Source organism: Typopeltis vanoorti, chromosome 11 (genome assembly GCF_054136105.1).
Source record: "Typopeltis vanoorti isolate ZY-2024b chromosome 11, IOZ_Tvanoo_1.0, whole genome shotgun sequence".
Classification (NCBI taxonomy): domain Eukaryota; kingdom Metazoa; phylum Arthropoda; class Arachnida; order Uropygi; family Thelyphonidae; genus Typopeltis; species Typopeltis vanoorti.
The window spans coordinates 38,987,272-39,010,903 of NC_143559.1; positions in this window are offsets into that span (position 1 = coordinate 38,987,272).

Here is a 23,632-nt window from a genome sequence, read left to right on the forward strand (position 1 = left end):
TTCGTCGATAAGATTTTAATTATATAATTAAAAGGAGTTTAATAAATCAATACGAGAATGCATACCTATAAACGTGTTAATGAACACGGCATAGTGGTGCAGGATGAACATATGCAAAGAATAAAATCGAAAGAACAGTCAAAATGAAACGCACCTCCATTACCGTTTTTTTTTTTTTTGCCGTATTTCTGATATTTTTCATAAAAAATATCCGAAAACTAATATCAGAAGAAAACTATCCGCATCTACGAACCCTAACTTTCTTACTGGCGTGTCTTAAAGACTGTATATGGCAATTGATTATAATCTGCTTTTGAAAGTTTGTAGAAGCGGGCGAAGCGGAAAACATTAGAGTAGGAGAAAACTATAATCCAATAACGTGGAGTTGTTGGAAAAGTTTAAGGAGGCAGTTTAGTTGGTCGGGACAAACAGAATGTTGCACGAATTCGTTTCGGAACGAAGTAGATTAATTTTGAAACTTTGTAATGAATTGGGCGAGGACTTAATGACCCGGAGAATCGATACACACACATCTGGAACAAATAGGAGACGTCTCTTGGATTGTTAAATAGATTTTGAAGATGCCTCCGGGAAAATAGACGACGTTGCAACAGTTTGTAATGTTAACTCTCATTACAAACATTGGCGAAATGTCCACAATGAATTATAACTAAGCATTGGCAAACGGTTTTGTAATTCTGAAGTTGGATAACAGCTATGATCTGCTGAAATCCAAATTCAGAATTTACCTTTTGTTGGTAAGAAAGAAAAATTCAACTCTTCAGTAATCAAAGTCAATCCACTTGAAAGTAGGAATAACGATCGGAATAAAAATCATCTTCGAATAGTAAAAGACGCAATGCTATTAAATAATCTGTCAATGGAAAAATCAGCTAAAATATTTAAAAAAATAAAATAAATGTTTTTCTTTTTATTTCCTAATGGATATGAATAGGCGTAACTTTTATAGTCCTAACAAACTTTAGGAAATCGGTGGGTAGTCGGTATCTACCCTTAGTTCTCAACATTAGCTGAGTCCATAGCTACTGATGATTTAAGACGCGGTGAAAATACCCCAAACAAATGCTGCCATCTCGTAGTCCTGGACCATAATGAAAATTACTGCTGAAATAGTGCTGAGATTTCTACTGCCGATATTTTTGAGATTCGGAGTTAAAAACCAGAGTGTCTACGAGAAAAGAGTTGACTTGCGTGTACCAGAGATCGACACGGGACCTAGCTAAAAAAATAGCTTAGTAAAAGCTACTCTAGTTGGCGACTAGAATCCAACTTATTAGTCTCTCTTTCTCTCTCTCTCTCTCTCTCCCCTGATGGTCTAGCATTATGGTATTCGAAATATTTATGCAAGTACTTCAGCTAAAATATGTGACATTGTTTCCATGGCAACCGATTCCTCTTTTAGTAGCTAAGCGGCAAGATGCACATTAATACTATTCCAAATGTCTTACATTGAACACTTTCAGCACTTTTTGGGAGGGGAGGAAGAAACGTGATATTTTAGGATACTAGAATAATGAATATACGTTTCAATAGAAAAATTGCATTAGAATATAAATTTGAATTGAATATACATAAAATCGTTACGTTTATCGACTAAGACGAATGTGACGTCGTGCTTTCAAGTTAACAATTGATCCTGCTTGCGTTCAGTAATCAGTTCATGTTTATATTATCATCCGAAAAGATACTGTCAAAAAATGTTGTTTTTAACTAGTTTTTTGTTAGTAGAAGGTTTACTAATTTCAAGTAAATTAAATACTTCGTTATCTTGTTTATGCTAGCTTCTAATGAAATATGGAAGAAGATTGCGTCGTCAAGACCGAAATAGGCGATACCATCCATCTAGTTTGCATACACGAGCATGAATATCTCCAATAAATAAATAAAGCCGCTAAATAACTTTATATTTTCATTCTCGAGAAAAAAAAATTAAGGTAGGATGATAAGCAAACACGTAAGTAAAATAATAACAATAAAAGTAATATTAGAATTAGAAAATGCCATTAGAATAACTCATTTATTCTAACAAACAATTAATCTGTAAGTACACGTTTTTTTTTTTTTCTCCTTCTTGACGTCCTTACATGCATATCCTGTTTTCTTTCTTTTTTTTTTTTTTTTAAATTCTGATCGTTTTATTCCAAAAGAATTTTATTACAAGCACCACTATAGAAAATCTAACAATGCAAGATGGTCCACATTGGATACTTCTAACAATCGACTTTGGTCAGTAACAATTAAGCATTGTTTACAACAGTCGTGTAAATATTATGAAAGTTATAGGCGTAAAATATTCCAATAAAGATTTTTCGCTAAAAACTCTTTAAAAAAAAAGAAAAAAAAAAGAGGTTAAGTTGAATATAAGTACAAGATAATCACAAACATGTACAGCGCCGACTCAGAAGCGGGGAAAAAAAAAAAAAAAAAAAAAAAAAAAAAATTGGAGTGTAAATTTTTATCAACCGCTATCATCAGCTTTCATAAACTTCAATATCGGAAACAAATTAATCCTAGCTGTCACTTTTCTCCCATCAGTTTGACATTCTTTATCAATACAGCCAGTAAAATAGAAGCTTGCTTTATGGGCGGTCCCGTATTTTCGTTTAGTAAGAGCAAAAAAAAAAAAAAGGAAGATACCACTTAAAGGATAAAGATAAGAAAAAGGCATCCATCTTTAAACACTTTTTTTTTTTTTTTTGCTTAGAGCATATCTTTATAATTTCGTGTTTGATACTGCATTCTATCGAGTACATCACAACATTAAAAAAAAAAAAAGAGAGAATTTTAATTACAAAAAAAGACAATAAATATTTCTATACAAAAATATTGAAATTTAAAGCTCTAATCCCGAGCTAATTATGTAGATCGGAATTTGAGATTGCAGGAGAAAGCAATCTCAGCATCTTTGTTAATGAGACTTCGAAGCATCTACATTCTCACGGTATCAAAAACGTCAGTTTTGCCCAAGGATACTTTAGGGGGAAAACATCATGTGGTGTTTTAATTATGCGAGATGTTTTAGACTGAAGTCTTATCTTTACTTTTATGGCGAGGTTACGTCCATAAATTAGGGGGGGGATTCAATGTGATCCTATTAAAAATACAAGAACAAATAAATTCATGTTATGGAACGTTTACAAAAAAATATAAAATTAAAATAAAATTGAAGAAATTCATAATTTACGAACTTTTATTATCTTCAGCTAAGAATTGGGACCTTCTAGTTCCAGAAGTTCCATTCTGGAAGTTGTAATCCCAGAATTAATTTGATCATTTCTTCAAATAATCAAGGAGGGAAGCATTTTATCACATTTTAAATGTCTCTTCTTGAAGGATTTTTCATATTTTCGAAGAGCACTGAATAAATTTAGGCAATCTTCGTTAGACAATGGAAATTTTTTAAAATCTTATTCTTACTTAAATAGTAATAAAAATACATTAAAATACATTTATAAAATCATTATATTATCAATTAAAAGATGAGGAAAGGAGTACTATAAGAAGAAAAATGTTCTTTGAACTTAATTGGTTTATGGACTGAGTCCTTGACTCTTTATCCCTTCATCTGGATTTTAGTTTGTGGGTGATGAGATTATTGTGGGTAATTTACCCGCTCATTGTGAGCATTGAGGCTGTATCAGCTTTCTCTTGCGATGGAGGATTTTGGTTTTTTATGTTTGAAACGATCAGAGGGTTTGTAGTCCGCTGCCTGTCGAACTAGTTGATTTGGGTGATTATCCGTGATTGTGAAGAATTTCTCCGCAATGCTTGTCCTGTAGGTCTTAATATCTGGAAGATTGGCTTCTTGGTGTAACTTGATGTTTCTGATGAACCATGGGGCATTAAATGCCATTCTTAGGCATTTATTCTGTATTATCTGAAGTCTGTTGATGTTGCTTTTAGTCGTGTGACCCCAGGTTGGAGAGGCGTAAGTTAGTTGCGGTCTGATTACCGATTTGAAAATGAGGATTTTGTTGCTTATGCTTAGAAAGCTGTTCCTATTCACTGTGCTATGGTATCACTTGCCTTAGTGGCGACACTATCCATATATGACTTGAAGTTTAGACGTCTATCAAGATGAACTCCCAGATATTTGGTAGAATTGTGCCAAGGGATGATTTTACCAAACATTTGTATGCTTGTATTCGGTTCTGCTTTACGTCAGTACTGCAGAGCTTTTGTTTGGATTAATTGCGATACGCCACTTGGTGTACCCATCCTCCAATTCATTGACTGCTCTCTGCAGCTTGATTGTGGCCAGGTGTGGACGGAGGGATCTGTCTATAATGATTGTGTCATCGGCGTATAGAGCGATGATAGCTGAGGACAGTTTGGGGAGATCTGCATGTATATGGAGAAGAGTAGGGGAGATAGCAGAGAGTCTTGAGGGACTCCAGCCGTGATTCTCCTCTCTGTGGATCTGATACCGTTGAGTTTTATTTTAAATTTTCTGTTATTTAGATATGATTTGATAAGTAGAACTAGTGGTAATGGAATACCAACTTCGTGTAGTTTAAAAATTAGTCCGTGATGCCACACTCTATCAAATGCCTGAGTGATGTCCAGGAATACTGCGCCAGAGTGTTAGTGCCATTCATATCCTTGGGTTATATGTTCGATAACTCTGTAAATTTGTAGCGTTGTGGAGTGATATTTCCTAAAGCCGAATTGTTCATCTTGAATGACATGGTTGATATCTGTTGCCTCTTGAACCCGTGTGAGAATAGCACGTTCGGCTATTTTACCTATGCATGAAAGAAGGCTGATTGGTCTGTAATTTTCAGGAAACTGTATTTTTTCCAGGTTTTGGAATTAGGAAAACGTCGGCAATTTTCCATCGCTCTGGGAAATAATTTAGCCGGAGGATGGCATTAATAATCGCTACAAGATGCATAACCCCTTTGCGGGGAAGTAGCTTGAGCACCTTGTTTGTTATTCCATCTGGACCCGGAGCCTTTTTGTTATTTAGTTTTCTTAAAATCTCATATACTTCTGTTGGTGACACGGATTTGTTATTGGATTGGATTGAGGCATTTTGAGTTATTTTACGCACTTGGGTGTGAATTTTACTTATGAAATTTATATCTGTATTGATATAATTGGGGCTGCATTGTTTTTCTAAACTGGCAGCAAATGCTTCAGCTTTTTCCTCGTCGTTGTAGACAACATTAGATTCACCTTGGATTGGAGGAAATGTAAAACGATTTGAACGGCGTGATTTCATCATTTTCCATATTGATTGATCCTCTGTGTTTAATTGGTGAATTTTGTTATTCCAGAGTTGGTTACGGTGGTCCTTTATTGCATATCGAACCTGGTTGGTTGCTCTATTGATTGCTTGTTTATCCGCTGGGGCCATTGTTCTCTGATATTGTCTTCTTAATCTGTTTTTCTCTTGGATAAGACGTTTTATATCCTCTGGGAGTTTATTTGATGGTGCACATTTGGTTATATTTGTTACCTGTGTTATAGCTGTCAGCAGTTGTTTTTCAAGAGTTTTCACTGCGTTTTCTATATCTTCGGCAGATGTTATATGCGGTATTGGACCAAGGTTTTCCTGGAAGGCTGAAGGAAGTTGTTTCCAATTTATAAATGTGGTGGTGTTTTCTGTTAAATCTTGTATGGTGCCTAGTTGTAATATGATGGGGTTATGATCAGAACTTAAGTCGTTGATTGCTTGTATCTGATAGCTGTGCGCTATGTTTTTTAATATAATTATATCTAGTATCTAGTACATCAGGACGTCCCGTTGCTCCGTAATGTGTGGGTTCAGCGGGTTTACTGTTATTAAAGAAAAACATTCCTTCTCATAGTACTTTATATATAGAAGTCATATTACAAGTAATGTGTGGTGTGTTTGTATTTATATGGGAAAGAACGTAGTTAAAACATTTTTATAAACTTTTATTAAATATAAAGTATGGAAAATATAAATCAACAATTTTTTTTATAGTTTATAAATAGTTAAAATAAACGTGCGCATTCTTTTACAATGTTTCTCAATTTTACCCCTCCGTTCACAGGAAATAGTACCCAAGAATAACTTTATAAAAGTTACAAAAAAAAAAAAAAAAAAAAATTAAATTAAAAGCAACAGTTATTTTTAAAACTCGTACACGGACTTAAAACACATCTCATAAGTATAACACCTGGTAATTTATGCTGTTAATTTATGTAATATCGAAACTCTGTTTACCTAGAAAACATTCTCGTAGAACACGCTAAACTCTTGTCCATTTTAACAATATTATTCCTATCTGGTAAATTACACAACAGGTTATTAAAAAAGAGAATATCTTACCTGTTCCACTTCCCAGCCAAAGTAAGGACTTGAGTCGAAAAAATATGTCCTAAATATAGCGAAAATACTAACTTAATTTACATTAAAATCACGCACATAATCAAATAGGATATTTCTGTGTAATTCTTCGAACAAACAGAAAAACTCTGAAAGCCAAAATGTGATAATCTTTCGGAAAATTATCAAAAACTTAGTGAACAGCTTTTAGGAAAAGAAAGACTAAATGTCTCGCGCTTACGTTCGTAAGCGTCGTTATTGAACTGTATTTAAATATTCGTACTTGGGCTTACTGTATTTGTTCAAGAGGGGTGGTGATTACTTTGAGGGGAAGATATACTCATTAACGCTATTTTTGTAATAATATTAATAAAATGTGGCAATAGTGACTACAGCAGCTATTGGCGATTAGACATTGCATTACATTGTAGTGTGACCGATGTTGTGCGACAGCTATGCCACCTGTTGGGGAATGATGGCTCTTAGCCCCGTTTATATTCTGATCTGATCCTGTGGCTTCTTCTCATTGAGAGGGTTGCAGCTGATTAGTAGGGAGATAATGACGCAAGGGGGTTTCACGATGCCTTCCTTGCCGAAGGAAAAACCCCAGATAAACTGGTGGGAAAAACCCTGTTGTCCACGTCCGACGGCTAACTTGGCTATGGCTGAGGACAATCCTTAAGCTCCTCACGTCGTCGACGGGAATCGAACCTAGGACACTCCTTCCCCAGGCATATGGTTGTGAAGCGCAAAGTCACTGGGCTAACCGCGCGGACCCGTTTATATTAAGAAGTACATATTCATGGAGAGGACCAAAGTGAGGTGCTTTACATCAGATGTAAATTATACTTTCCCTCCACCAGAAATTATTTGTGAAAGATGTTTAAACGCGACCTTATGGCATTATCCAGTTGGAAGACAATTGGACGTGTTGTCCAACATTCTGACGACGACTATTCTGGAAGTGTTTTGACACTCTAAACACATCTATCAGTAACAAGAACAATTTAAACTGTTATTATAACAGCACGTGTTTTGTGCTATAAGATTCATTTAAAAGAAACCAAAGGTCTGAAAGAGCCAACTAGAAGAAATCTATAGAATGGTTTTAAATACATAAAATTCGAATTGGATTTTAAAATATGAAATAAAAGATTAAATTAACATTTTCTTTAAATGAAAACGAGGAATATTGAATAGTATTTCCGGAAGACGGCAGAGAGATTTCTCTGTCGTCTTCCGTTTTTAAAAAGGCTGTTTGAAACCCGATCCTTTCACTTCTTTGAGGCTCTACCCGACGCTTCGATGCTAAAAATGATAAAGATATCTCTAGACACCCAAAGCCTTTTTATCCACTTCGATCGTCACCATGAGCAAAGTCACAGATGGAAAAAAAAAATCGCAATAATAAAATAAAAATCATTCTACTATTTGTCGAACTCCAAACATATTTTTTTTCTTCTCATTTCATCTTCAGGAAGAATAAATTGCAACAGCGCTTTCATACTGCGAGTACCAAGACTTCAATAAAATATGTCCAATACATTCCATCGTGATACTCAAATAAGACGGGATTTCAAGCAATCTCTTTCTGATTCTTTCCAACTAGTTCTCTGAAGTCAAAGCCATCACTGTATAACACAGAAAAGCAAACTGTAAACACTTGAATAAAAATGGAAAGATCTGTCCAATGTCGAGAGAGAATGTGTATGTTTTCTCTTCAGCTGATATGCTACGTACATCTTGAAGTTTTAGGAATTTGCTAAAGCGTGCGAGAAGTTATTGCAATCCGATGAACACTCACAATGATTGTGAGATCGAGGAGGTACACGTGTTTTGTTACAACTAAAGTTCACCGAAATAGCGCAGATAAATATAGATAGATAAATAAATGCTAAAGTCAATTTTCTGTTGTTGTTTTTTTTTGCAGCAGTATTAAAAATTTATTTGTTAGGAATGTTCAAAACGATCATATTCGCCAATGTAAATTTATGACTCAGTTTGCAAAGACTTATAGGCTTGTAGAATGTTCAATGCTGAATAACAGAAGAACGTCAAGTATCAATCAAGATTCAGTTGAACCTGATCATACGTCTTACATAAAACATAAATAAAATAGTAAATAAATTTTGAGGCTAATCAGGAATAAGAAATAGGACTTTGTTGGATAGCAATTCATATTTTCTAACCACGCCTTCAAAAAAAAATTTACGTGACGAAATTAGAGGTAGCCATTTGAACTTACTGAGCGAATACAACCTTCATCATGAGCTGACTTTGTATTACACTACTTAAAATTCGCGACCAGCTCATAATTTGACCTTTTATGATAGCACTGTTTCGAATTTCCTGACTTTCCTCATAGGTCAAATATAAAATACGTGTCTCCTTGGAGATCGTGTCTTTTAAGTGCAAATATTTAGGGCTTGATTTACTTGAAAATATAGAATTTTATTCCATTCATTAAGCCTTATTCTTCAAAGTAAAAAATAAATAATAATTTTAATCTAGCAATGCTTGGAACTTGGAACATCTTCAGCAAATAATTCCATCCGCTGTCATAACATTCACATAAATAGAAAAAAATCGGATATGGGAATATTGCAGTAACGAAAGTGTTTTCGAGAAATCCGATATTCAAATTCCGAATGGTGGCGCTTATGTATGCAACCTCACTTCCTGTTTGATACGGGCAACAGTAAACAACATTAGTGAAAGAACGTCGTATGGCAAACTTGTATCTAAGTTTGGTAAATTATAGCTGGATTTGAATATGATTTTGTAATCTGACTTTTTACAGGTATGCTTTATATATATTTTAGACAGACAGGAAGTTTAATCAGTTGAAATGTTTGCGAATTTGTGGAATACAATCGATTTCTTACTCTGTATCACATAGTTGATTAATTAGATGGGATAATGTCGTTTTAGAAATATATATTTGAAATATTTTATTTCCTCATTCACCGTTATGGATGATGTAAAATATTTAAAAGCATTTATAAACTAAATTAAAATAGCTGATTTCTGAACATTTAAATCGTAATTATTCACGAGATCAAGATTTACATCCATGAGAACTAAAACGATTAGAACATTTTAGTGGAATGTCTTCAGTGGTGTAGAAAGAAAGAGAAATAGCATTTAAGGAGAGAAATTTAGGGAAATACGTTTAGAGTTTTTTATTTTTTTTTTAAATAGCGACTTAATTAGTTGGTAATATTCCGATAATGAGTAGTAGTTTTTCGGCGCTAATTAAAACGAAAATAGCATAAATAAAAACAATTGCGATAGTATTATACCCAAAACCTAACAAAGGTGTTATTATCGTTATCATGAAGAGCAACTGAATATATATATATATATTTTAGAGAATAAATTTTAAATTACTTTAAACCGAGATAAAATATTAAATTTTAATATTATTTTATCTCGGTTTAAAGTCATTTAAAACTTATTCTCTAAAATGTATCATTACAACCGAGTAGAAAATCAAGAATACACACACACATACACATATATATATAATTAATTTTTAACTTGAGGATATTGTATATATTTTAAAGAATAAATTTTAAATTACTTTAAACCAAGATAAAATATTAATTTTATCACTGAGGAGACCTCAAAAAAAGGTTGAAACCCGTCTGGGTAGTGACCCCAACCATAATGTATTGTAGTATGCATCTTTTAGTGAGATGTGCTTTACATTATAGGAAAATACTAAGAAGCGTGATCAGAGCTTTACCCACCTTTACAATGAGTTGCTTATATATATATATATATGTTAAAGATACCAAGCTATTTTAAACCTGGTTTTACTCGATTTCCCAAGTAAGCAAACAGACAAATAAGTCAAGCTTGCGCCTTCACGTATTGGAAGTCTAGCTGACCCTCAAAGTAGTGCAAGTCAAGGCAACTCATGGTAAAAGTAGAATAAGCTCTGATCACTATTCTTAATATTTACCCTTAATGCACAGTCCATCGCCTTGAGGAGATGTATGATGCTATGTATTAAAGGCAAGGGGCCACTACCCAGACCGGTTTCGACCTTATGAATAAGTAAAGCCGTCTCTAAAAATTCGGACGATCCCTAGGCCACGCAATTGTGGGCAAAAGACCGTCCATCTCAGCGTTGGCTCCACTCAGTGATGGCCTTCCACCCACCACCGAGCAGAACCGCTGATATTCCAAAGAAAAGCATTCACCGACAAAGCCCCTAACCAGGCCGTGCCGGAAAACACTTTTCCCGGAGACTCAAATTGCTACCTTAAGGCAAAAACCTTAAGAGAGCGAACTCATAATAGCCCCACTGGTTTCGACCTTTATTGAGGTGTATTTAAGTAAAGACATCTCTAAAAATTAGGACGATCCCTAGACCATAGTGGCCGAAAGACTCCAACTCAGCGTTGTTCCACTCAGTGACAGGCTCATCCCGTCACCGAGAAGAACTTTTCAGCGTTGGCTCTACCCAGTTGCCGGCTCACACCACCACCAGCCAGAGCCATAATCTCAGCGGTGGCACTACTCAGAGACAGGCAAAAATCTATCCCCAACCAGAGCCTCTCAAAGCCAGCCCCCACCAGTTCCGACCACTAGCGAGGTCTCATCAGTGGGAGACAGGCTAGCAATACCAAGATTTTAGTAATACAGAGCTTATAAGCATTTTACCAGAACACGTTACCATAAGGTGTTTTAACCTTATTAAATAAAAATCTCTGGATGAGATATAAATGTAGAAAGTATTTTACCTTGGGTATAATAAATGTTAAAGATACCAAGCTCTTTTAAACCTGGTTTTACTCCATTTCTCAAGTAAGCAAACAGAGACAAACAATTCAAGTTTTCGCCTGCACGTATTAGAAGTCTAGCTGACCCTGTAGTGGCTCCCTGTAGTGGCCCCTTGTCTTTAATACATAGTATCATACATCTCCTCAAGGAGATGGGCTGTGCATTAAGGGTAAATATTAAGAATAGTGATCAGAGCTTATTCTACTTTTACCATGAGTTGCCTTGACTTGCACTACTTTGAGGGTCAGCTAGACTTCCAATACGTGCATATTGGAAGTCTATACTTCCAATATGCACGTATCATCAGCCATCAGCCACAATAAAACAGATATAGTTTTACATGAATAGATACTTGGCATGTGTAGAATACTTGATTTAATTAATATACAATCCAAGTTTTCCAAAGTGTATTTTACAAGCATGCTATGAACTTCCTCGTTGTCAAAATATATTTCCAATCTAATCAAGTCCCTAATTAAACAATTAATATTTTAATTTTCTTCCTGCGATGCTAAATTTTTTCCTCTCAATAAAGATTCATTTGAACCTGATCATACGTCTTACATAAAACATAAACAAAATAGTAAAGAAATTTTGAGGCTAATCTAATCAAACAGAATATCCCGATTAGAATGTTGTTTAAAAGAAGCTATGACATCATCCACCATGACTTCTGTTAGTTAAGAACACTAACAGATAATGTGCCACTATTTAAGATGTAACCTTTTTTTTTTTTTCACATTTCAAGTCTATTTTTGTTTGCTTGTTTGTTTCTCCCACCCACGAAAAGTTAACTGCAAACCTATAGTTTTTGTACCGTGAGTGAGCTAAGGATTTTTATTTTCTATTTTTAATTTCTTTTTTACATAGTCCAGAATCTCTAGAGACCAAACATGGAACTTTTTCATGGAAGCCGCTTCAGGCCTCGAATAAGCAGGCGGTTGTCTGATATCGGGCGACGAAATTCATCTCCAGCCAAAAATACAATCACAAACATCCATGACCACGGCGGGATTGGAACCTGGCGAATTGCCTCATTGCCCATACTTCTTTTTCCCTTAGTCTAACGTTGTCATATAATTCTATATGGCCAAGTAACCTTTAGATTTTTAAATATTGTTTAACTACCTATAGAAGAATACGTTTTTTTTTTTTTTGATAACTGAGGGGGAGGGGGGGGGGAAAGGACGTAAAATAAATGAAAAAATTAGAATGAAAAAAGAAGTTTCGAACATAAACTTATAAAATAGAAATTATAACAAATAAAATTAATCAAAATGGGATAATAGTAAAGAAAGCGGTTAGTTGTCTTTTCAAATTTTTCATGCAAAAATCAACGTTGTTCTCAATATAATAAACATGTAAGCGTTAAGCATGTTAGAGTTAAGTGCCCAGGAATGCAATATTCATTTTTATATGAGAGAGAGAGAGAGAGAGAGAGAGAAGGAGCAAAAACCTGCACCGTCAGGCGTAGACTGAATTGAGATAGACGCAGCTGGTTCTACAAGATTTCTTCATGAATACAAGACCACCGATCGACAAGACAGCCGACGAAGAAATAAGAAAACCATCTGGGCAGTAATTCCCTTCCAGAAAATGCTTTTTTCCCCCTCTTCTTTTTCTTAGGATCAGACAGTGATTCGCGTCATATTTAAGCTCTGTTATGTTAGGATTTTGTGTTTCTTTTTTTCATTTTTTTTCCCTTTTGCAAGACAACTTTAGGTATTTAAAGTACTTATAACTCCTGTTGGAAATTCGAAAAAAGAAGTGTGCTGAGAATTATGAGATATATCCTCTTGTTCAACGTATAATTTTTTCTCCCTTCTTTTTCTTTGGGTACCGTAAACTGCTGCTAGCTTTATTCTTAGAACGGCAGTTGTTAACGTACCGGAGCGTATAACCCAGTTCACCGTCACATAAGTTTATTAGTATGCTTATAGTTGGAATTTAAGCTTAACGTCTTCGCAGCACCCTGCAAACAGAATATTCCGATTAGAATGTTGTTTTAAAAAAGTGGCATCATCCACCATGACTTCTGTGCCCACTTCATCGCCAAAGTTCAGAATCTCAAGTTATAGTTTGCCTTCTCTTAGTCCAAAAAATGCGAAAACAGCTGATAGTGGATCTTAATGGAAGGCTATTGAAAATTATGTTAACTATTTGCTGTTGTTCTTATGGTGGAATAGTAGTTCAGTAATCTCAGTTATGCAGGATTATCTCTTTATTGTTGGGTCTATTTTTAAATCTCGCTTAAGATGATTCTGAAAGATTGCACAATGAGTTTGGAGTTACTTGATTCCAATCAGTAAGAATTCTAGAACTGCTTCTCCCTTAAGGTAGCCTTGTTAATAAAAGAAACCCATTATACAAATGTAGATATTTTTATTAACAGAAGTTAATAATAGAAAGTTAAAACAATATTGAGATACCACATGATGAATATTCTCCTATCGAAATTCTTTTTTTTTCTTTTCACCAGACCTATTGAAGAAAACCAATATGGACATTAAAAAGTCAGGTGGAGAAAGAGAGTGAGGAATATAAATTTGATGTGAGGTACTATCGGATCCAAAGGGGAATGTAGATACTGGCTATCAGAAGAAGTGCTTCAGTAGGTTAGGGAGAGAAGATTGAATGAAATAGCAGGTAGAAGATTGATAAAAGAAATTCCACTAAATCAGCTTTAACATATCAAGATCTTCGAGACGTTGAAACATCTGAGTCCGCCGAAGAACAACCTGCAAACTCCGATAAGACCCGAAGAAAGATGTTTATTACCATCGATCAGTTTCTTGAAAGGTTAACATGCAAAAGAATGGTAGGAAGGGGGGGGGGGGGAAGCTGTTAGTATTCTCCATAGGCATGTTACTTATACGTTCTTCCCAATTAAATGTACGAAACCAGAATATCTGTAATACAGGCATGACAAGACAAGCAACACTGACTCGGAAAAACAATGTTTTTTTTTTTTTTTTGGTTGGAGTAATCCGGATGTAAACCTCATCAAGAACACCAGGAATATTTCTAAGTTTTCAACCTGGAACCTAGTCTCAGGCAGATGTGGTTTTCTTTCTACTACAACAAACAAAAAACTTCAGAAGACACAGACAGAGTTAATAATGTCCATTAACATTGAACAGATTAATTGAACATACATACGATATTCTAAAAGAAATAATAAAATTGAGTTTTTTTTTGTTTTTTTTTTTAATATGTTGAGCCCATACATAGGAGGTTGGTTGGTCAACCTATAGTACATTAGTACCGTGTATGGGTGGTGGGTTGGGAAAGGAGGAATTTGTTTACATTTGATTTGAATGACTTTAAATTGTATTCGTTGGGAAACACAGCAGGTGGGAGACTGTTCCACAGTGCAGCAGTTGCAAGGATGAAGGAAGAGGGAAAGAAACGTGTTCTGTTTGTTTCTAGGTGAACTGTGAAGGGATGTTGTGCAGCAGCTGTACGTTTTCCAATGAGATTAGTACTGAGCTGGAGAATTATTGATATTATTTCGGATGAGCATTTCCCATGGAAATATTTGTAGAATATACTTACTGCAGAGACCATACGTCCGTGTGAAAGAGGGGGAAGGTATTGGTAAGGGATGGATCATTGATAAGTCTAAGAGAAATCCTAGTTTTTTTGAGGCTGAGGATGCAATGTTTGAGATATGTTTGTGCCATGAGAGGTTTGATGTGAGGGTGATTCCGAGGAGTGAGATCTCAGGCTGTCTGGAAATTTGGGTATCGTCAAAAAGGATACTGAGAAAAGTTGTTCTTTTTTTATGGGAAATAGTACAGAACTGAGTTTTGCTGGTATTGAAATTTATGAGGTTATCCGAACCCCATTGTAGGATGGCTTGGATATCGGAGTTGAGGGTAGTGGTGGTTGATGTTCTGTAGGATGAGGTGAGTTGTGTAGGGTAAAGCTTATCAAATGCAAGCGAGGAGTGTAGTGTACTGTCATCTGCAAAACTGTGTATTGGGTTGGATGTCAATTGCAGTAGGTCGTTGATGTACAGCAGGAACAGGGTTGGTGAGAGGACAGAACCTTGTGGAACCCCAGCATTAATTGAGTGGTGAGAGGATAGGGAGCCGTCCACCATCACACAGAGTGTGCGTCCAGACAGAAAACTTTAGATCCACCTACAGAAGCCCTGGGTCAGACCAAATGATGGTAGTTTGCCTAGTAGGCCTTTGTGCCAGACCCGGTCAAAGGCTTTGGAGATATCTAGTGCAACCACTTGAGATTCGCCAAACCTCTCCATAGCCTTCGTCCAGAGATGGGTGACGTATGTGAGTAGATCTCCTGTTGATCGGCAGTGGCGGAATCCATACTGAGGGTCATTTATTTGGTGAGTGTCTTCAAGATAGTGTAGGAGTTGGGAATTGATGATTTTTTCCATTACCTTCTACAGGACTGAGGTAAGCGAGATAGGGCGGTAATTAGATGGCAGTGACTTGTCACCCTTCTTGGGGATGGGCTGAATATAGGCCAATTTCCAGTTTGTGGGATAGATTCCAGTGGAGTAGGAGAGTATATATAGGTGACATAGAATAGGGGTCAGTTCTGGAGTGCAAACTTTCAGAACAATTGGGGGTATGCCATCGGGGCCAGGAGACTTTTTTGTGTCTAATTTGGACAGTATTTTTCTAATCTCATCCTGGCAAAAGGATATGGGGGAGCATTGTATGTTGGGTGTCTGGAATGGTTGGGGAACATTTACCATCGTCAGTTATACATGCATTTGAAGCAAAGCATGAGGCCAGAAGATTGGCTTTTTCTGTGGGTGATGAGGCAGTAGAGCCATCAGGGTGTGATAGGGGTGGGAATAGTGTTGGACAGAAGTTGCAGCCAATTGCTTTGGCAAGAGACCAAAAGGCTTGGCTGTTAGTTTCCTGCTTTTTTGCTCTTTCGAACTCTGTTTTGGAAGCGTTGATTGTTTATTTGCATGTATTACAGGGTTCGGTGTAAGCTTTGAGGGAGGATGAGGTTCTTGATTTCAGCCAATTGTGGTATGTCTGGTGTTTCATCTCTACAGCCTTGGCACATCTTTTGGAGAACCAGGATTTCGTTAGGGAATGGCAGTTCAGAGTGTTGTGTGGAATGTACATATTCATGCCGGTGAGGATTAGTTTGGTAATAAGCTGGGTGCATATGTTTGGGTAGGAAGGCTGGAAGCAATAGTCCAACCATGGGAATGCGGCATAGAAGTTGCGGAGGCTGTCCTACTTGGCACTGTTATAGTGCCAAACTACTCTTGTATGGGAGTGTTTGTGTAAACGTTGTTGCATGGGGTTAGGAGATGAGCACTAGGTTGTGGTCAGAATTGTCCAGGGGGCTCATTACTTTCACTGTGTATTTGAGTTATTGTCGGAAGATTGCTATCATAGACAACAAGCTGTGATAGCAGCTTGGTTAACCAGCGAGAGCTTATCAGCACTACAGTCGTTCTTATGGGCTGAGATCCCGATGTATCATGGATACCTGTGAATGTTTTTAAGTGTTGCATGATTTTTATCGCGCGATGTGAGACAATCATCTTTATTGGAAACCTAAAGTGGCTTGAAGAAAGTTCCAGGCTGTGAGGCAGGATTCCCAACTTGTCTACTCATTTGCATGTCCATAATGGGATTGGAAAAAAAAAAAAAAAAAAGAAAGAAAAAGAAAACATTAATAAGGTATAAACACGAGTTTTGCTGAGCTTCACAAAATAAATTTGTACGCAGTTTATCAGGGAAGATCGAACGAGTAGATAAATGCCAGCGGCGACCAGATGTGGAGCTTCGTCTGATTTGTGAATATTTAATTACGATCGAGGATACTTTTCATCTATCCAAAGAAAGGATTCTAAAATATTCACCACATAATGTGTTGTGCGCATAAAAATAATCTGGTCACGTGATTTTTAAATCTCTGCATCTCTCTGAAGTTGTAATACTCAGTATTATGTCATTGTGGCAGCTGTTTCACAACATTCGTCTTTTTTTTTTTTTTTTTTCAAGTGAATTAATCGGAAATTATCTATAATCCAGTACGTCAAAAGAACCACTTCATTAAGAAGAAAATGATATCCCAGTTAAAACGAACTTTAGAAGAAAAATTTAATGAAAAAAAAAAATAGCAAAAAATATTTTTAATGTTAACGTGTTAAGTGTTTCACTTAATTTTTGCATTCTCGTTTTTCATTTTTGCCCACAGTTGAGAGAAATAATTCGGCACCTTTAGTTGTATATTTTCTGCAAAACAATAAAGTTCCACGGATGTTTTTTTCTTAATTTAACTCTGAAAATCTATTCTCTTCTGCATAGCTCTGTTCTCCAAGACTTATCTGTTCTCGGGAAGTAAATACATGGTTTGTGGGTGCAAATGAAACAGCGTTTGTCCTTTGCTTGGCGACAGTTCGAATCCCATTATTATGGTGGTGAAGTCAATCAAATCAAATCAATAGAATCTCGTCTATGCCATTTTTATATGGACTTTTCACCTGAAGGTGTCATACCTTCATATGATAAAAAAAAACTTTTCTAACAACTAGAAACTTGATGTTTTCTCCCTCAAAACAGACAAATCAAATCGGCCTGAAAACAGATCATAATTATATTGATTTCACAGCCTTAATTGCTAACCAATCATAATAATCTTCATCTTCAAAACAAACAAATCCACCGGAGAACATACGTTATTGCTTCGAGTTCCGGCTTAGACGATTAAGGATGTGATGTCGGGATAAAGAACCCGAGTTTCCAGGAGGACAAAACCTCCCACCACATTAAAAAGAGACCGGCTAACTCAACTTCGAATGAAAATCGAAAATAAAACCTATCGAACGGAAGGTTCTTCGTGTTCCAGATGGGATTCGAACCTAGATTTTTTTTCCAACTAAAGGGGCATCCGTGAATAGACTTGAGTTATGGAAGCTCCACAGAGAGAGAACACGAGCAATTAACTTCACTAGCCACCCGTAATTGCTTCAGCGATAATGAAACTTGCTCGAAGTGTTTACGCTTTAAAAGTAAATTAAATGTTTCTAACACTCCCAAAAATGTTTTCTTAGAAAAATAAAATGATATTCTTCAGCATATCTCATTGTACAGATAATTAAATGAGTATCTACTTCGATAAATCAAAGTGCAGCATTGTAAACATTGGTCTAAACATCTGCTGTTTACTAAATAGCAATTGCACTTTATGAGTTGAAATTTGTTTCGGGCGAAATTCGTGTAATTTCCGCTTATATTAGCACGAGACGAAGCGTGCACCCCATCTGCCTAGAATAATTTATCTCCGACAAGCAGATGATTGATCGTCTCTCACTAGTTAGGAGCACAAGGCTAAGCCAGGTAGAGTGGGACAGACGAGTGACTGCTTGCCATTTCTCTGCTCATTCGCCGACAGCTCTGTTATTTGCAGTAACAGCAGAACGTAATCCGAAAGATATAACGCTGATTTCATACTTACTTCCAGTTGTTTTTTTACCTCACCCCTTTTGGTACACTCTTATTAATATTAATATGAAGTTTACAACTTGAATTTCTATAAATTTCATACCAGATAATCTCTCCTATTTTTTTTCTTTAGAATTTTTACACCCAATGAAAAAAAAAAAATCAAAACACTGTTTTATTTATGCACAAATTAAGTTTTAATGATACAAGTAACTAAAAATGTACATTTTTTTCTGCTATGTGGTATTAAAAAAAATAAGACTTAAAACTTACTTCAAACTAAGGAAAATTGGCATAGAAACCTTAAAGATTTAAAAACTTGCTTTTAGAGTATAAACAATGAATGAAACCGACGCTTAATTGTTTTCAAAGTGCAAAAAAATGACAAATGTAGGAGACGTCCACCAAGCTAAATGGATGTGGTGTGTGGATCAAAAACAAATTCATCAACTAACAAAAATGGCATAAACGATGTTCCAAATCCAGATCTAGGACCTTGCAACTTTTTTTCTCCTAAAACTCAAGCTAGCATTCAATAGCAGATTTAATGGCACCATCATCAAGATTCCAAGAAACATAAAGCCTGTTTCCAGAAGACAGTGGAATATAATAAAAGAGAATGAAAAGTTAGTTCACTGATTGCGAATGGATGTTGACCAACTAGGCAAAACATGGCTCGTGATAATGCCAACTATAATTAAACGGCTACCCTCTTCTGGATAGAATCAAGCGTTTAAAAAAAAAAAAAACACCAAACGTTGAGAACAGCTCTAAATTAGATGGAATTGAGATTTTATATGATTAGCAACTGTACAGAAGTGAAGTGAGAAGTAGTGTCTTTGATAGAAAAGAATCTCAGTATTATCAAACGTATGAAGAAGTGAAATGTTTTCCTAGCATTCAAATTTACATGTTCATCCTCACTGCACTGAAGAATAACAAAGATATCAGTGCTTAATCCATTAGTTATGGAATGATTGCAAACTATGAGGTTTATCAAATGAAGAAGAGGAATGACTAGCAGATCTCACTTTTGGAAACCCTTTTCTTACATAGGATTAGATGAGGGGGGGAGGGTTGAAACTAGAGTACTACAGGGAAGTCATTGCAAATCGGACTACTGCTAGAGTTAGCATTAATGAAATAACGCTTTCCTATATAAAACAAGTACAGCTGCATTAATTTATCAAAACATTTAGGAGACATTTCACTTTAAGACTAACTCCAACTCAAAACAAATTGCTAACTTCTTTGTATCCATTAGAGGGTGCCACATTGGGACAGGTTCTTTTGGTCTGTTACCCTAACATTAGTGCCATCGCAACAAGTTTTTTTGTTTAATGAATATGCTGATTTTAAATCCAAAAAATATTAGCTACTTAAATATCCTTATTTTGTTTCCATGTTGTTTGATACTGTCAAATATAAGACAAAAAAAAAAAACTTATAACACCTAAACTTGCCTCTTTGGAGGCATCTGTAGCTAAAACCAATAAACGGAATGAGACCAAATTTTATATTGAGACTTTTGAGGGCATGGGGAGATGATTTCCGCGAAAAAAAAAAAGAAAAAAAAGTTACTACCAAAAGTCACCGACAGGGGACATTTTGGCGCTGGTGGAGCCGAAAACAAGCGGATGATTACATTAAAAGCAGATAAAATGGATTAATAACATTTCGACGGTGTAAGTGACAGCCGCCTCACTCATTCCGGCTGGATATGTGGCGTGTTTCAGTGATAATGATAATGATAATAATAATTAAACTAAAACAATTTGCGAGAGACACAGAAATTAATGTAATGATTGAATTCGCAGGAAATAATGTTTTATTCATCAGAATCAGTGTCCCCTGGACCACATACACGATTTTCAATCTTGCTGACCTTTCCTGCACTGCTTTTCGTCCTCTGCCAGGTCTAACTTCTGGCGATCCAGTTTCTTCAAACTTCTTAATCATAGCGCTCAGTGCTACAGCTGACATACGACCTGTGCGCAGGTTATGAAGCCTTCTAAATTCCCGAAGGGTCACTACGGCATTGCACTGTTTAAGGTAAAACAACTTAACAAGTAAAGCACGCTGAAGGCAAGGTAGGATGCATATTGAGCACAATTCGTCAGTCATTCAAATAACTGCCTGAACGTTCCTTGGTGGCGCCGCTGTCACGTACGCACAGTAAAATTTGCATAATCCTTTTTACCTGCGTTTACTGCAAATATTTGATTGCTTTCGGCTCGCAAACTCAAAATTTCCCCTATCGGCGAGTTTTGGTACTAAATCTTTTTTTCGCGGAAATCATCTCCCCATGCCTTCAGGAGTCTCAATATAAAATTTGGTCTCATTCCGTTTACTGGTTTTAGCTACAGATGCCTCCAAAGAGAAAAGTTATTTTATGGCCACCCTGTATATATTTAGTGGGTCTAGTGGACAGAAAAGTGGAAATGTAAACTACTTCTGAATTTCTGATAGGGGAGACTAATACCAATTGGAATGATATTGGATTAAAGTTCAAAGGATTCCTGATATTAAAAAAGTGCAAATAACATTAAAGCCATGGTTGCACTGTAATATAAGGCAGAGGTTCCTGAACCGTGTTCTCTCCCCCTCACCTTTAAAATAGTTTATAATTTTCACCCTTATAGATTTGATATGAAAATTAATTATAACTATCCATTTTTTTTTATATAATACAAAAATAAGTACAAACTATTGCTGCTTTTCTTATCAGCATCTTATATTATTGGCAAATTTAAATTTCCAAAATCCATTTGAAGTGTTTATAAGAGCATGCAATTTACTTTCTAAAACAGCCAAGGAGCTGCAAGTTTGAATTCAATAATACTATATGATAACTAGCTCAACTAAGCAAAGAATTTTAAAAACATTTCTTCATACATCATAAAAAGTTTAATATTTCTTATCAAGTGTTCCCCACCCAGAAATCCCATGTACAGCCTTAAGAAGAGCCTTCTCCACTTTGGAAACCTCTGGTATCAGGAATTAGGCCATATGTGGCCTACTGTTCATATCTGGTTACCTGAATTTTGGGGAATTAAAAATGTGAAGTTGAAATTAATAAACTTAATATTTGTCAGAACTGTAATATGGATTTTGAATTAAACTATCTTCTAATTTAATTCATAATATATTCATTTATTTTATTAATAAATTTTATTGTCATTAATATATGATGGGTCTGCCACCCTTCTTACTTAACAAAAGATTAAAACCAAGTAACTGACTGCAATGATTTAAGTTAAGGAATGTCATATTCTCCTTAGGAAAATTAATATTATATCAAAACCCATCCACAGATATTATATAGAAACATTACATGTGCCACCATTTTTTTCAATCATGTGGAGAAATATTTTATATCACGATTGCTGCTCAGTGCAATAATGGGTGGAAATCTGAACTTAGCTACCAAAAAATAAACTAGTGTTCAAATAAATCAACTACTAGTAAGCTGACAATAGCATTTAATTAACTATTATACTGTTGGAGGGGGGGGATCTGAAGCAGTTTATGAGGAATAAGCCATTGAATTATAAAATGATCAAAAGGAAGGTAAAGAGAGGAGGGAGAGTGCTGTTAATGATAAGTCGAGGAATTGTGTTCTTTAAGAATGGAAGTGGAAAATATTAGTGTATGTGAGGATTTTGAAGCTGTTTGGTGTGAAGTTGAGATCAGTAGTATATCCAAAAGGATGTGGTATAGGCCATGGAATGTGGAGAGTGCTGATTGTGAAATGTTTAGACAACTTAGTTGGGCAAGAAAGGAAGGTAATGCTAATGGGAAATTTTAATTATAGGAAGGTAAATTGGAAAGAAAAGGAGTATGGTAACATGGAGAACCAAAAACCATGTGTTGCTTCCACCTTAAACAGCATGCGATGGAAGCAACACAAGCTTTTCGGGTGTTGGATTGGGTGATATCCTCACAGCAGAATGTGGTTATGAATGAATGAATGAAGTATCTAACTGCCACCAGTTGGTGAGCATGATCATGAGATATTGGTTTGGAAAGTAGTCAAATAGAAAAAGATATATATTTTGAGAACCTCCATAGTAACTAGCATTAATACATTGGGTTGATGCATTGTGCAGAAAAGATGCTGACAGTGCATGAGAAATGATAATGCAGTTATCTGACACAAGCAATGCATAACTGCACACCAAGAGTTAAGTGAATAAATAGAGTAGGAGTAAGGTAGACAAACAAGAAATCAGCAAGCAGCATGTAGGAAAGGGTGTTATGGAGGAGGAGTGTACCTCTTTCATAACATCTTTTCCCAGACATTTTGTAGTGAAAATGTGGAATACAAACTGCATCCCAGAAAGATGACAAACATGGCAAAAATAAAGAAAGAAAGAGTAGAATATGAGAGGATATTGACCAGTCAGATCAAAGATAATCAAGACAATTTTTCTGCTATATGGCAAGCAAAAGGAAGAATTATGGAAGGCTTCATATAATAATTTCATTGGAAATCGCACTAGGCTGTGGAACTTTAGCTAGAGCTTACCAGTAGTATGTATTTTGAATTGCAAACTTCAGTATAAGCAGATAAAGAAATTCAGAAAAGTTTCAAAATGTAGCTGATGGTCATTGGGCAAAGGTTGGGGAGGGAGGAAGAGACAATTGCTATCCAACCTTATGGGAACAAAGTGACCATAGCAAAGGATATGAGTATAGTGGAGTTATTTAACGAACACTTTATTCCTGCTTACATTTTAAGATAAGGTGATGAATGTGTTGGATAAGGGAGTTCACATACAGTGATAATCTTGGACTTTGCAAAGGCATTTGATAGATTATCATGTGACAAATTGGTGTATAAGCTGCAGAAAATGGGATTGGATAACAGATTGATTAGATGGATAGAATATTGGCTTCAATCTTGAATTTCAAAGCAATTCAAAAATTATATGAACATGTTCAAACAAAAATGGAATTCAATTTCTGGATTTTGTATATTCTAATAAATAAGGAACAATCAGTGAAAATCATAAAGATACATACTGTAATATTATTTTGAGATGGCTGAATAAATTTCAGTAATAAATACCTA